The sequence below is a fragment of the Lynx rufus genome, unplaced genomic scaffold (genome assembly GCF_022079265.1).
Source record: "Lynx rufus isolate CCGP_SWC_20201006 ecotype Redwood Valley unplaced genomic scaffold, mLynRuf1.p SCAF_5, whole genome shotgun sequence".
Classification (NCBI taxonomy): domain Eukaryota; kingdom Metazoa; phylum Chordata; class Mammalia; order Carnivora; family Felidae; genus Lynx; species Lynx rufus.
In genome coordinates, this window is record NW_025814867.1 from 148,667,954 (window position 1) to 148,683,476 (window position 15,523).

The window sequence follows — 15,523 nt, forward strand, 5'->3', positions numbered from 1 at the left end:
GCCTGGTGGCCTGCCCTCACCCCTTACGGGCTTTTTCATTGCCACATTGCTGGCGTACACCCAGCACAGCCAGACTCTTCCGGGGGAAAAATGATTTACCAAGTTAGCGCGGAGATAAAAATACTTCCTCCTTCGATTGGGTGGTCTCCCTATAGAACTGAAACAAAATTAGATCCAGGAAGTGGCAGGTATTTTGAAACTGATACTTGATAATTGAGTATTATTAGACTTAGTGTTTTGGCCCTAAATGAGCTTTGTTGACCTTTAGGAAAGACTATTTCAGATGAACCTTTTTAGATGGGAATCGAATTGTAAAGAGAACACGTACATGCTGTATTAGTGTTATATTTTGGAAACATACTTGAGAAACAGAGTTAAGCATTTGCTCATTGAACACGTTGTTATGAGCTGGTGCACCTGGCCAGGCACTGTTTTAGGAGCTTGAATGAGACCAGTGACCAAAACAGCAAAAGCCCCTTCTCTGGGGAAGCTGACCTGGGTTCGGGTTCAGATGGAAAAATCTAAATGAATTCAAGTTCTATGTTTGACTTGTGGACCAAGGAAATGACCACTGTCAAAGGCAAAAATGTTCTTCATCTTTGGAAACTTGCCTTCACACCATTCTACCAATTTTGAGGATACCCCAGCTCTCTTCCTCCCAGGATATAATTTAGTATCTTATCTATGGCCTCATTCCCAGCCTTTTTAAACAAATGTCTGCTACTTTTTGTGTTTTCTTGGTCCACAATGAAAGCTTTCCCCAAAACCCCAGGCTTCCCTCCTTCTAATGTAAATTGTGATAAATGGATGGTGAGTGTCCCCGGGTTCTGGCCAAAGAGATGAACCAAGAATGAAAGCACTTGGACCTAAATTATGTTGTTGGTCCAAAATCTGTCTGTCTTAATTATATCATCATCAAGAAAGGGCCATGGTCCAAAGGAAATAAAAACCAGATATTGAAGACATTTGCATTCTTATGTCCATTGTAGCATTATTTATAATAGCCAACATATGGAAACAATCTAAGTGTCAATGGATGAATGGATAAAGATGTGGCCTATCTATCTATCTATTGGAATATTATTCAGCCACGAAAAAAGAAGGAAATCCTGCCATTTGCAACAACGTGGATGGACTTTGAAGACATTATACTAAGTGAAATAAGACAAACAAGAAGACAATTACTGCATGTATAATTTATACGTAAAATGGAAAAAAAGGCCAAATTCATAGAAACAGAGAGTTAAAAAGTGGTTGCCAGGGGGTGGGGGTTGAGGGGAAACAGGGAGAGTCTGTAAAATGGTACAAACTTTCATTTGGAAGATAAATAAGGTCTGAAGATTAACAACAACAACACAAACTCTGAAAGTACCACCTGCTAGGGGAAACACTTTCAACTGGAAACACGTGAAGAAATTCTCAATTTCGGACCGAATTGAACAGTCAGCAAAAAGTCTCACAAGCATGTCCCACTTCGTTACAATTATTTAAGCTGTATAAACTTACACTCCTGGGCATACCGGAAAATAGCTTTTGGGGTAAATCTCTGGAGAAGTCTTAACTCTTTGCAGAAGTGAAGGCCCTATCCAGCTCCTCACCTAAAACCTACAATGAAACACCTGGGACCTTGGGCTCTTCCTAATTCCCCTGATGCTTGGAGGTGGGCTAGGAGAGTTACATAATGTTCACACGGGCACACGCTTGCTAAAAAAGCCTTTTCATAATAAAGGCCAGGAGCTGTTTAAATATTCTTCCCCCCCCCACCACGTGTTAATGTGGTAAAATATACATGACACAACATTTACCACCTTAACCATTTTTAAGTACACAGGTCTGTGAGATTTTAATACAGTCAACTCCTCCTGCAACTGTCACCACCATTCATCTCCAAAACTTTTCAATCTTCCCAGATTGAAACTCTTCCCCCAGACAACACTAACTCCACAACCCCTTCCCCAGCCACCATTTTAAGTTCTGTGTACGGGTCTGACTACTCTAGGACCTCATGGAGGTGAAATCACGCGATATTTGTCCTTTTCTGACAGGCTTTTTTTCACTCAGCATAATGTCTTCAAGGTCCACACATGTTGTGGCACGTATCAGAATTCCTTTCCTTTTGAAGGACGTATGATACACAGTTGTACGCATGGGTCACACTTTGTTTATCCAGTCATCTGCCGATGGACACTTGGGTCGTTTCCACCTTTTGGCGATTGTGAATAATGCTTCTAGGAACACGAGTGGACAAATGTGACCAGTTTTATTCACTATCTTGATACAAGTGGATTTTTTAAAAAATGTGACAGGCTTCACTAAGGGCAAACCCTTTTGAAAATGTGTGGCAAGGTGAGATTTTTGTACCTGATTTTCCTTGACTACCTTTCACTCTTCCAATCGATTCCTTCGTTTGTTCAACAGAGATTTAGCGGGTGCCAGCTGTGCGCTGAGCACTCTACTAGGTCTTGGGGATTCCAGCGTCGGTCCCTGCTTTTCAAGGAGACGGGTCTATAAATGAGGGGTTCTAGCCTTGTGTTCTGTGGGTCTTCTGTAAGGTGTGATCTGGTTAGAAAGGAAGGGAGACCAGCTGTCTTTACCATTCCTGGGTGGCTAAGGGAGGTTTTGAGCAGTAATGATTCCAGAGCTAAAGGAGGAACCGTAAGATGTGCCGTCCCTGGGCTAGGTACTTAACATAGGCTGTTTTGTGCAATTCTCTCCATAGTTTTATGAGGTGGGTGCTTTACTGTCCCTACATTACTGATAGGGAATCAGGGCTCAGAGAGACTGAGTAATTTGTCCAAGGTCTCACACCTAGTAAGCAGCACTCCACTTGGTAGCTCTTAACTATTCCATTGTCCCGGTGTTTGGAACAGGAACCGACAAGGTAAAGGTAGAGGAGGGGTGCAGGGCATCCCAGGAAGAGGAAGCAGTGAGCTGGACACACGGACTGAGGAAGAAGCAAGGAGGAATTCAGAGAGCTGTCACCCTCTCCAAGTGGTTTCAAAAGAGGGTCACTGCACTTGTCTGCTGGACACCCCCAGTGTTTAGGCCTGGAAACGAGCCCTTGTCTCCCATCTGTTCCCCATTGTCCTTTTAGTAAGATGGCACCAGGGGCATCCAGAGATGTGGACACTAGGAAACCACAGGATATGTTCTGCCAAGTTTGGGTCCCTGTGGCTCAGAAGATTTTGGCATAAACACATGGAAAGCATCAACATCATTTTTGCTGAATAAATATGTATCTACCATTGATTTAATGCTTATTGTAAGCCGGACACTAGTCTAAGTGCTTCACGTGGATGAACATTCTAACTTTTTGCAACAACCCTTAGATGTTGGTTCTATGACCATTCTATGTTATTTACGTGTTCATTTCTAAGGAAGCTCTATGCCCAACATGGGGCTAGAACTCACAACCCGGACATCAAGAGTCACATGCTCTACCAGCTGATCCAGCTGGGTGTCCCATGATCATTCTATTTTATAGAGGAGGAAAATGAATCCCAGGGAAGATAAGAATTTGTTTATGGTAACATAGCTGGGAATTGGCAGGGTTATGATTTGAAGTCTACGGAGGTCCAAAAAATTGTAGATGGTCATTATCAATGTTCTACTGTGAGTCAGTCCCTAAATGTCACCTTTGTCTCAGTGTGATTGAGTGAGGTTCTTGTTCCATCGTCTCTGGGACCTCTTACCCTTGGCCGTTAGGACAGGTGGCTTAGAGCTCAGTGTGCTCAGAAAGAAAAGTAAAGACTATCAAGGACCCAGGAGCTGTTAATTCCCTTTCATCTTGTGCAACAGTAAAGATGAAATGTCTATATTTAAATTGTGTTCTTTCATAGGTGGCTGTCACTGTCCGTTAGCTTTGTGGTTTCCATTTCTTTCCAGTTCACAACTGGACTCCTGAGGAAGCCGAGTGGGGAGGAGCTGAGTCCTGCTTGTCCTGTGTCAGTCACATACATTTTTAGTTGTGAGGTCGTGAAAACCGGTGACACATTTCTAAAGAGTCAGAATTTGATCTCAAGATGAAATTCTAATTATAGCTGCTACCAAAGAAACAAACAAAACCCCCAAAATAAAACCCAGTCCCCACAACCTAGTTGTTAAATTTGTAAACCTAGATGTCCTGTGGGAATTCAAAGTACTGATGTGCAAGACTGAACTCGGGGCTGGCCTGATTCCTGCTGCGTTTCCTACATTTCCTTAATTAAATGAACAGCGATTCTGTCACCCGTCGCTCAAGGGAGAAATCTCAACTATTTCTTTCCCAACAATGCAACCCTGTCAAAGTGGGAAAAAAATCTCTTCCTCATGGTTGGTTTGTGTCTGTTACCTTCTTCCTACCACCAGTATTTCTTCTGCCCTGCGCATATCGTCTCTAGACTTTGCTTGGGCCATTCCTTGCCTCTGGATTCGACAGCACCTTTCCATCTTCCATGCCGCCGCTAAGCCATGTCTCTCAAATTCACATCTAAACCTATCTCCCTGCTTGAAATCTCTCTATAGTCCCCCCCACCCGGAGGCCCTGCTCACCGGGGCCTCCATCCATGCCTCCTGCTTTTTCCGTCTTGAATCTGATGCTCCTGGTGTATCGACTCTTTTTGTTCCCCCAGCATGTCAGGTCATTTCATAAGAAGGGCCTTCGCTCGTGGTGATTCCCCCATGATGTGTCTTGTCCTTTCCCCTCAGTCTTCAGCTCATCCACAGATCCTGACCCTTTGCACCACCCCAGTTAGGCTCATTTCTTCATCTCCTTTCAAATGAGTTCAATTACTTTCCAGTAAATGTTTGGTGACCATTTGCAGTGCGGGGCTCTCTGCTACGTATCGGGAATATGGAGAGGAGTGGGGCGCAGTTCTTGTCCTCAAGGCAGACCCTGCCAATAGTCAGTATCTTCCAGGCGTCGTGGTGGCATGGGGTGGGTGGGGAGCTTGTTCCCTAGGGGGGCCCAGGATTCCTGTAGTTGTGATGTCAAGGTTGGGCTTCTGGAAGGATGAATGGGCAATTGGTTGGTGGCAGTGACAGAGGTAGTGTAGGAACTGGAGGGGAGACAATCCAGTTAGAATAAGCAACATGTCCACAGGTGTGGTGGTACAAAAGCAGAAGGAGTCTGGGAACTTCTGTGTGGTTTAGCCTCACTGAGAGAGTCTCCTGTGACATGAGACCAAAAAGGAGGGTAAGAGCCAGATGGAGAAGTACCTTGTTTATTATGCTCAGGAGTTTAAATTTTGTTCCTTTTCCTGGATTGCCCACTTCCCCCAACCACCTTTCCTACCAAGATCAATCCAAGTGCAATGAAATTTATAAGCTGTTCACAAACTATCTCATCCTTCTAGAATAATTCTGTACATTTTGATAGCACTGATAGTTGAATTATATATCTGAAAACTTAATTATACACATCTTTTATTGTTCTCTAACTGGATAATATGCTTTTTTTTTTTTGCTTCCCCAATATTATGAGTTGAATTCTGTCCCCCCAAGAGATGTGTTGAAGTCTTACCCCCTGGTATCTGTGAATGTGACCTTATTGGAAATAGGGCAAGTGGGGTTACAATGAAGTTAAGATGAAGTCGTTAGTGTGGGTCTTAATCCAATATGGCTGGTGTCCTTAGGAGAAATGGGGAATGCTATAGAAAGACACAGGGGTAGTGAGAAACAACATGATGCGAGAGGCAGAGATGGCAGTGATGCACCTGCAAATTAAGGCATGCCAAGGATTTCCAGCAGCCATCAGAAACTAGGAAGAGGCAAGGAAGGATTCCCATGCTTTACAGGAGGGAGCACGGCCCTGCCGCCATCTTGATTTTGGACTTTAGCCTCTAGAGAATGTCAGACAGTACATTTCTGTTGCTTTAAGCTGCATAGTTTCTGGTACTTCGTTATGGCAGCCCCAGGAAACGAATAAATCCCACTCATTGTAAGTTCCTTAGACACCAAAATAGATGGAGTATTTTAGCACTATTACAGTATATCTCAGAAAGGTGTTCCAGAGATATTTACTGATTGATCGCAAATTAGGTACACGAAGCAGGGATGGGAGTTTACAGTAGTCAGAAGGGCACAGACTCATCTGTGTTCCCCAAATGCCAGTGCTGTAGTGGATTTTACTTGTGCATCTCATTTGCTGTGGAAAAGCTACGTTTCTCTGCCACTCAGCTATCCTCTTTTCTGGTCATTAAAAGCAAAAATTAGGGCAGAACATGTAAATAATTGTTAACAGAAGTTATTTCTAGAGGGTGATACTTTGAGTAATTGTGATCAACTTTTTGCTTGGTTGTCTCTCTTTTTCTAGTTTTAACAAAATGCACATGTATTCCTTTAATAATAAAAACACCTATTTTTAATTTTTATTTTTAAAAAAGATACGGTTTTTTGAAAAGGCGAATGTTCCGTGTGTCCAATATTAAGAGACAACCCATATTTCTTCCTGATTGATTAAATCTGTCAGCATTTTGATCCGCGGCAAAAACAAACTTGGGTTTTTCTAAAGCTCTTTGGGGTTTCTCATAAAGCAGGCTTTTTAACCAATGTTTTGAACATATCAGGTTAAGGTATGTGAAACAGCCTTTCCAAGTGGGATTTAATGTAATGCAATAAGAACTGAAGATTTAACAGGGGATTTCTTTCCTAAGCATGGGAAGAATCAGGTAGTTGTTCATCATTCTTTGAATGAGAGCATTTAGCTTTTACCATCAGCCAGACAGAAAAAACGGATGTTCTCCGAAGACATCGGCACCTTACGCAGAAAATCAAAGCTACTCAAAAGAAAAACACAAGGCTAGTGAGAAATGCAGACCCTGTCTGTAAAGGTGGTTCAGCAGCACTGGAGATGTTTCTCTCACTGTATCTCTTTCCCTCAGATGTCCTGGGGCTTTCGCTTGGCCTGAAGTGCCGTCACATGGTCAGCTACTGCAGTGAACATTTAGTTGCTCACCAAGAGTGGGTAAAAAAGTGTGACCTAGGGGCGCCTGGGTGGCGCAGTCGGTTAAGCGTCCGACTTCAGCCAGGTCACGATCTCGTGGTCCGTGAGTTCGAGCCCCGCGTCGGGCTCTGGGCTGATGGCTCGGAGCCTGGAGTCTGTTTCCGATTCTGTGTCTCCCTCTCTCTCTGCCCCTCCCCCGTTCATGCTCTGTCTCTCTCTGTCCCAAAAATAAATAAACATTGAAAAAAAAATATAAAAAAAAAAAAAGTGTGACCTAAGCATTTCAGAAAGCTTGACTCCTACTTTATGAGAACAGGGAGAAAATTCAGAAGAAAGGGAGCTCGTTAAAGAACAGAATTTACAGGATGCCAACATGGGAAGAGAACTCAGTCTTGGGACACACTATTAAAGAATGAATGACAAGAGGTTGGGCTTCGGCTTTGTTTTCTCTTGCCATGTCCCATGTACCATAGAAGGCATGAATACCAAGCCACATATGTGGTTTCCTTGGGTACATGAGTATGGGGTAACTGGATACTCCTTCGTTAATTAGTTTCTCATTTGGTGACTCTTATCCATGATGCAATTGGTTTTCCATAGATGATGCTTTGTTTGGGATAAAAGATGGCAGATGCCAAAGATGATCCCTCCTCCGTGTCTTGGGAAGATGGGGCAACTCATTTCTCCTAGGCTTTTCCTTTGACTATAGATAACTTGCTTGTAAATTTGGACTCTGAATTCAGTAAGGTTCCCTTGCCTTGAGTTGGCCATTTAGTTTTTGACACCAATGGTAATTTACAAGAGTGTAGTACCACACCAAGGATATTAAGGGTGCTATTAGAATAGATTAAACATGGTACCTGACATATAGTAGGTACTTGAAATATGAAAGGCCTTGCCTTGGGGACACAATCAAACTGTATATTGCATTATTGATATTTAGGGTTTGAATCCATCCGTAGTTAATGGATAGACTGGCCAGCTGGCCCTAGTAATGTCTCATCTAGAACAGCGATTCTCAGCTTTTCTTGTAAATTATGACTGCTCAGAGAGTTTTTAAAAATCATAATGCCCAGGCTACTTCTCATACCAAATTAAATCAGAACCTTTGGAGGTAGGACACAAGCACTGGTACTTATTAAAAAGTTCCCAGGCAATTCCAATAAGTAGCCAAGTTTGAGAACCATTTACTACCTTAGAGCTATAATATCCATAAGTAGCCATTAATCTTATGTGGTGATTTAAATTAAAATTAATATAATTTAAATAAAGTCCTTCAGCAGCAATAGCCAAATTTCAAGTGCTCAATAGCCACATGTGACTAGTGGCTGCCATACCAAACAGTGTGGAATTATAGAACATTCCTGTCATTGCAGAAGTTCCCACTGGTCACCATTACCATACAATATGGAGCCCTAGATTTATGTCTAGTTCTTTAATCTGAACAAATAATGAATGGCCACACTGTCAGCAAGAATTTTAAATAAAATGTTCCTGGGCATTGCCATACTTTATCTTGACAACCATCTCTGAAAGGGTCAAGTTACAACTAGAAAGCTAATTAAAATTATTTAGAATTCTCTGACCAAAGCTACATCCTTCTTGGGAGAAAAAAAAATATTTGATGTACTGGCCCAAACAATAGTGTGCTTTCTGGCGCCCATGGTTACGGTTGGTGCCCATGGGAGTTGCTGAGCCCATTAGAACAGAGAATCTCATCAGAATGTACCGGTGGGTTCTGGGGCTCAAAAAGGCCTCTACAGCCTTGCAAGTTGATTTCTCTAGCTCTCCTTAGGATTTCGCTTTGTGAACAAAACCTCTTTAGAAGTATAGAGGATTCTCTGCCCTGCATTCCTTGCAGCTGTGAGGAAGCATCTAGGCGTGTGTCCCTTATCCCAACTCTGTGCAGTAGTTAGGGGTCTTATTAAGCTGCCTAAGTTCATCATAATGTACTTATTTAGGGGTTTGATCATAAAATGCTCCTTACAGCAACACTACAGGGTGACCACTTTCAGGGAAAACACAAAGTGGAACCCAGTGGTTTACTTGGAAATAGCATGGCTTTGATAATATGACTCCACTTAAACTCATAGAAAAGATTTATTTCCGGAAATACTTTTCAGTAGGGAGGAGTATGGAGACCACAGACCAAGAGGTCATCCACACAGGATGCCGATCTCTCTGCTTCTTAAGACACATTCTGAAAGGGGCGCCTGGGTGGCGCAGTCGGTTAAGCGTCCGACTTCAGCCAGGTCACGATCTCGCGGTCCGTGAGTTCGAGCCCCGCGTCAGGCTCTGGGCTGATGGCTCAGAGCCTGGAGCCTGTTTCCGATTCTGTGTCTCCCTCTCTCTCTGCCCCTCCCCCATTCATGCTCTGTCTCTCTCTGTCCCAAAAATAAAATAAAAAAACGTTGAAAAAAAAAATAAAAAAAAAGACACATTCTGAAATATATATATATATGTATATATGGAGCTTCTGTGACCTTCATGTTTCCCAGGGTGCCCACACGAGTCTCCCCATGGAAAGACATTTGCCTGATCACATGACTACCAATGGAGAGACTGGTGCCGGTTTTGATAAAACACCAATGGGGAAAGAGTTTTTGTATTATTCATCTGAGAAAAACAAGTGACATGATCACAGACATTGGTTCTTAAGAGATGAAGCCCAGAACCACCTCGAGAACTGGCCTTAATACTCTTTACCCAAGTCACCCTCCTGTTGTACTTTTCTATGGCTTTCACCAAACACACACACACACACACACACACACACACACACACACACGTTCTTTAGAGCTCTGGACAGTGCTACCTAGGCGTTCTTTAAACTGATGTCATCCTGGAAAATTCTGAAACTTTTCTAACATTTAAGTTTTCATATAACCCCTTTTAAGTAATGATCACTCTAGCAGATACAAAGAAGTATCAGATGCAATTTTTTGTTCTTTCAGGATACGTGATGCCTCACATTGGGGTAGTTACTCAGTTCAAAAGTCATACCCATTTCTTTTTTATTTTTAGAAAGAAGATGATAGTTTTTCTCCCCAAGCCTGTCATGAACGAACCTGCCAGAATTCATGTTTACTCTCCTAAGAGTTAGCCGTGCAGACTCAGTGGCAGTGACCAAAGCTGGCTGGGAATCGGTGAGAAAAGCCCCATTTTTGTCATCCACTTGTTGTTTGGGTTGGAATCAGATGGGTTTTGTTGTTTAGCAAAAGGATTATCTAATTTATCTCTGAGTTTTTCCATGTGATTCTTGGAGCCCAGCCTCCTGCTGAATGTATAAAAGGAATTTGAAGTGATTTGTGGTAGGTGTCCTTACACACCTGTGCCTCCAGGTGACTCAGTCTTTTAAAATTCCTCCAATAATATTATTATTTTTCTAAGAGTCTGGAAGGTAGCATCTTCCAGATCAATCAAAAGGGATTGTTTACATTTGAAAACAAGTTAATCAACATTCAACATGCCCCTCCCCCCCGCCTTTTTTTTTTTTTTTTCTACAACTAACAACAGCAATTGAATAGTTTGAACCCAGTTAGATTCTGGTTTGTTTATTTGTTTGTTTTTCTGACAAGGGACTAGAGGAGGGATGGCCAAATGAGGTTCATCTGGAATCCCAATCCCGAATGGTTGGTATTGGCTGAAGGAGGGGTTCTGAGGCCATGACGGGACAAAGCAGGAAGGAGTGCTGTGATCATTTGCGGATGTTTTCAACGGGCAAGGGGGAAAGATGTAGCTACATACATACCAGACATTTCTGATCTCTGGACTAGAGGATTAAGCGTTTGGAGAGGATAGTGTGAGATAAAGCAGCACGGGAAGGTTGGCTCCATGTTGAAATTTGTACCTATTCCTTGGGCAGTGGAAAGCCATGGAAAACTGTTGACCATGATAGAAGCTACGATCAGATCTGAACTTTTAGGAAACCAAGCTGGACATAGGTGTAAGATGAAGTGAAGTGGGGCAGGGTAACTAATGAACTAGAAGTCCAAATAAGGGACAAGGACAAGGTAGATGTGAGAAAATTAGAATTGCCCAGGAGCCAGTGATAACCATGAGATTTCCATTTAGGATAATTGGTTTATAGAAAGCTTCATTATTTTTTCAATCTACTCCCAAACAGCATGTTTAATATGCCATAGACATTATAAAAATGGTTAATGAATAAGATATGTGTCAATGAATGGATGAGTGAGTGAATTAAAGTTAGGAGAAGGAGGTAGTTTGGAGGAAAAGGGGACAATTTTTATTTTAGACATTGAGTTTGGGGTGTCAGTAGAACCTCTTTAGAGGAGAAGACCCCAGGCCTCTCCAAATCAACCGTTGTACCATTGACAGATTGTAGAATCTCCCCTCTCAACAGCTGCTTTCTACACAGCACTTATCCTGCAGATGATCCAAGATACTTCTCTAGGAAACCATGCACCTGTCTCATACAATTACCATTTATTGAAGCCTCCGTTATATGGTATTATTTGTGATACAATAAGTGATTTGACCTTTGCAACTTTTTAATAGGGAGGAGAGTATTATTTCCCCATTCTACAGAGGCAGAAAACGAGCTCTGGAGAGGTTCAAACACTTGCCAAGGTCCACACTGATGGTTACTAACTCAAGTAGCAAAGCTGGGATTTACACCCAACCTCCCCTCCCTTTTAATTCTCTAACTGTTCCATTTCTGCACGCTACCTCTCACTACTAGGAGACGCATTCTAGAAAATGCCCAACTCGGGCTGCTGATGTCATGTTAAGGAATCATGCCTAGTGGATCCTGCATCACCTTCTACATTTTCTATCCTTTCCCGCTTACTCCCCAGTTTCCCTCATCCGTGCCTAACTGACCACCTAGCCCTTCTTTCTTACTCACCATACCCAACCGTGTTCCCAGCGCACGTGTGCCCTCTTTCCTGTTCTCACTTTCTACTTCTGTTTCTCTCACAGGTGCATGTGTGAACATGTGCATAAAGGTCATGGGCATTTGGAGTGGTTCAAGGAATTTTGTGGAAGAAAATGTGGGACAACCATGGCCGTATTGTGGTACGTGTTCAGGCAAAGTTGCTGGATGTAACCAGGGATTGTAAGGCAAATGCACAGCGCACAACTCTTTGTCTTGGAAAATGAGTGATTGGGACCATCCTAATGGCCGAACTGTTTAGCACGAAACAGCTCTTCGTCAGCCTGCGTACTCAACTGCCTTCTACAGGACTCAGTGCATGGGTCTCGTGAGATGTACGTTTGTTACTTGCTACAAACAACCCTGTAGGCAGGAATCAGTATTTCCAAATATCCACGCAACTGGGTCAAATGACATCCAGAGATAGGCTGTGATGCTCTGATGCTCTTTATATCTGCTTTTCATGGAACCTAACATTTTAAGTCACTAATAATGACCCTGACATTTGACATTGTGTATGAATGGTGAGTCGTTATCTGTCCTTCACCAAGTTTTGATGCACCTTTTTTTCTTGAGACTTTTGGCAAGTTCAAGTCGCTAAGATTTATGACCAGGCAAAGGGACGGATGCTGTTGTCTTACTATGTTCAATGTACCTGAAGTGCAGGCAGAAAATGGTCAAGACCTATGTTCCATCCCGGACCTTCTTGGCTCTTTGCCACAGAGCTTCTCTTGCCTCTGGGTCTGGGTGGCTTTGGCAGTGGCCACCGTCACAAAGCCGTGCTTTGCTGCTATTGCCACCACAGGCCAAAGAATTCCCATACGTGATGCCCACCGACAAGGGAAGTTGGCCGCGTCTGTGCCCTCCTGGGACTAGACTTCCAGATGCTCTGCTTCCCCAGTGTGTGCACGCAGTGCCAGGTGTCACCCTTCAAGTGCAAGGGGATTAATACCCCGGTGGGTGGATTTTTGATCGATGGGAGATAGTAGATGGGAAGGATCCAGCAGCAAGTGACCCACCTTCATTCCAAGACACAGCAGTTCCCTTCAGCCTTTCTGGATGTTCCGAAAGGCCAAGCACCGAGCTAGGTCTCTTGTAAGCTCTGAGCCAGATCAGTAATGCACCCTCTTGGATTTGCTTCCCCCTCCCATGACTCTTTTTCTTTCGTTTTCGTTTCCTTTCATTTCCATGCACACCCTGTGGTACCACCCCAGCAGAGTTTCAGCACGTAAGCTCCTGGCTCGCTTTCTATTCTCTAGGGATGTGAGGCTAAGACACTTGTTTGTCCTTTCTACTAGACTTGAGTTCCTGGAAGGCATACGTCAAGGTCATCTTTCTGTCGATAGTGCCTAGATCTTTCGCCCATGTTTGCTGAATGAAAATGTCTGGCAGGCCAGCCAAAGGGAGCTTCACCAAGGAGACCACAATGTCTCAGTTCAGCTTGGCTTTGACTTTCACGGCACGCTCAAATTGCCACCCTCAGGTTGGTCTAGCCTGTTAATATCTTGCCAGACGTTGGAAGGCTTGGCCTGGGAGACACTGAAGAGCTAAGGGGACTCCAAGATACGAACACATAGGTTGACCCACATGCTGGGGCCTTAGGGGTCATGAAAACCATTCTAGAGAAGCAGAAGTGGAACGTGCCCAAATTGACATTTTGGGCTGGATGGTACTGTGAATTACAGGAACACCTATGTGACCGCTGGCCCTGCAGGTCTAGCGGTGACAGAGGAGGGCATAATGGACTCATGAGGTCAAAGCTGTGATCGACCTTGACTCTCCTGGAAAGAGGCTGTGTGGGTATGAATCAGGGAAGGAGAGGAAGGCAGGGCGGGCAGGAAGAATGGGCAGCTGACCCAGAGATCGTGGAGGTGTCATAAGTGAAAGACTTTAGCCACCCACAAGGAAACAGCGGCCATTTCCTTCCATTTTCCCCTTCTTTCTTTCTTTCTTCTTTGTACTTTCCTTTATTTACGTCTTCTCTCTCCCTCACAGCCTTTCCTTTTTCACACTTTTGATTGTGTCTTTATTTGACATTCGAGGGCTCAACATACGATCTCTTTAGGCTTAATGAATTCTTAAAGCAGTGGTTTTTTTTTAAAGGAGTAAAATAAATAAAGAGGAGGAGAGAGGAAACCAAAATGCACAACTAATTTCCATAATTAAAAATCTGTGATTAAAATAACGTGTTACTCATGTGTCAGCTGCTCCTAGTTGATGTGCTCTTGAGGAACATAAAGAGACATAAGAAAGGGGATCTTGTAGCTGTGAGCTCCCCTTCTACTGCCGTGATTCTCCTTTATGGGGTCACGTCATTGGTGATTTCAACCAGAATGGGGTGTACTTACATCTGGGTTTAAAACGCTGATTCCGATGTTCAAACATGATACGACCTTGAGTTAAGTCCTTGGTTCCCTACTTTCTCATTTGTGACGTAGATGACACCTTCACCAACATACACGGTATGAAAGTTTAGGGGAGATAGCTGAAAGAATGGCCAAATAGGACTTTGAACAGCTTCAACAGCTCTCTGGGTTCAGGGATTTTAGTATCGGTGGTGATAACGTGATTGATGCTGGTGATAATAATTGAATTATCCCCTCAGTGAATAAGCTTGAGTTTCTTTCGTAAACCGCGTGAAGCAGCGTTTCTCAGTCTCAGGACCATTGACATTTGGGGCTGGATAGTACTGTGAATTATAGGAAAAACAGCAGCGTCCTTGGCTTCTACCTATTAGGTCCCAGTAGCACCCTTCACCCGTGGTATACCAAAAAAAAAAAAAAAGGTCACCAGACGTCGCCAAACGTTCCCTTGCTGGGCAAGATCACTGCCAGTTGAGAGCCATCAAAATACAGCATGTCCGGGACAGCTATAGTTTCCCTCCCCTATATCAACATTTTGAATATGACTTGGAAAGCAAACGGCATACACACCCCCCGAAACGGCGACGGAGGCTGATGCAGTTGGTGTATACGGCAGTGTGTTGGCCACTGTTTATCCCGAACCCATAGCTCTGCTTAGACACGACCACTGCCCTATAGATTTCAGAGTTTACTTTCCGTCCACGCCAAGAAGCAACTTACATGAGGGGACGAGAAGCTAGGAGACTCCCCTCCCAGAAGCCTCCTTCTGCATCAGAAGGCAGATGTGAGCTCCGCCTGTGAACTGATTTACAACCCAAACCCTATTTGTCCACACACATCACATAAAACCTGAGACTTGGAGACACGAGCTGCCGTGTTCATTTTTTCCCCTCAATTCTTTCGTGATAACCATTTAGACTCCAGCCCCTCTGTCTTTTTCCTTTTTTTTTTTTTTAACAATATAGCACGCTGTCATTTCCAGAAAATGTTTTAAATTAGTATAGAACTTGGCTAAATTTAGCTTTTATAGAAGAAAGAATAAAACATAATTAACTGTTTAAAGAAGAAAACAGAAACCACATGAAGGAATGAGGCTTGCTGGCGAGAAATCTAACGGTAGTGTTTGGTAGCTAACTCATCTCCTGTGCAACAGATGTTCACAAACTCAAATGGAAACAGGATGGCCATCCGCCTGGAAGGCATTGCTGATAAAAAGCTGGTAACCGGGAGCACGCGGGAGCCCCGCACAGGTGCGGCGTCTAGGCAGCCCCACTGCCCAGAGATGGGATCCCAAGAACTCCGGAACGGACAGGGGAACAGAAATCTCGGAAGAACGACCCA

The 15,523-nt window shown here is 43.5% G+C and overlaps 1 protein-coding gene and 1 long non-coding RNA gene across 6 annotated transcripts in view; both read right to left on the reverse strand.

Annotated features, from left to right (window-relative positions):
* Positions 1–15,523, reverse strand: part of RUNX1 (RUNX family transcription factor 1) — a 254,223-nt gene that overhangs the window by 122,218 nt on the left and 116,482 nt on the right. The gene's annotated exons all lie outside the window — the stretch shown is intronic.
* Positions 2,850–9,191, reverse strand: LOC124526330 (uncharacterized). Its single transcript, XR_006965643.1, has 2 exons — positions 7,197–9,191; positions 2,850–6,958 (listed from the first exon to the last, which is right to left on the reverse strand). It is a non-coding gene; the product is annotated as an uncharacterized LOC124526330 (long non-coding RNA).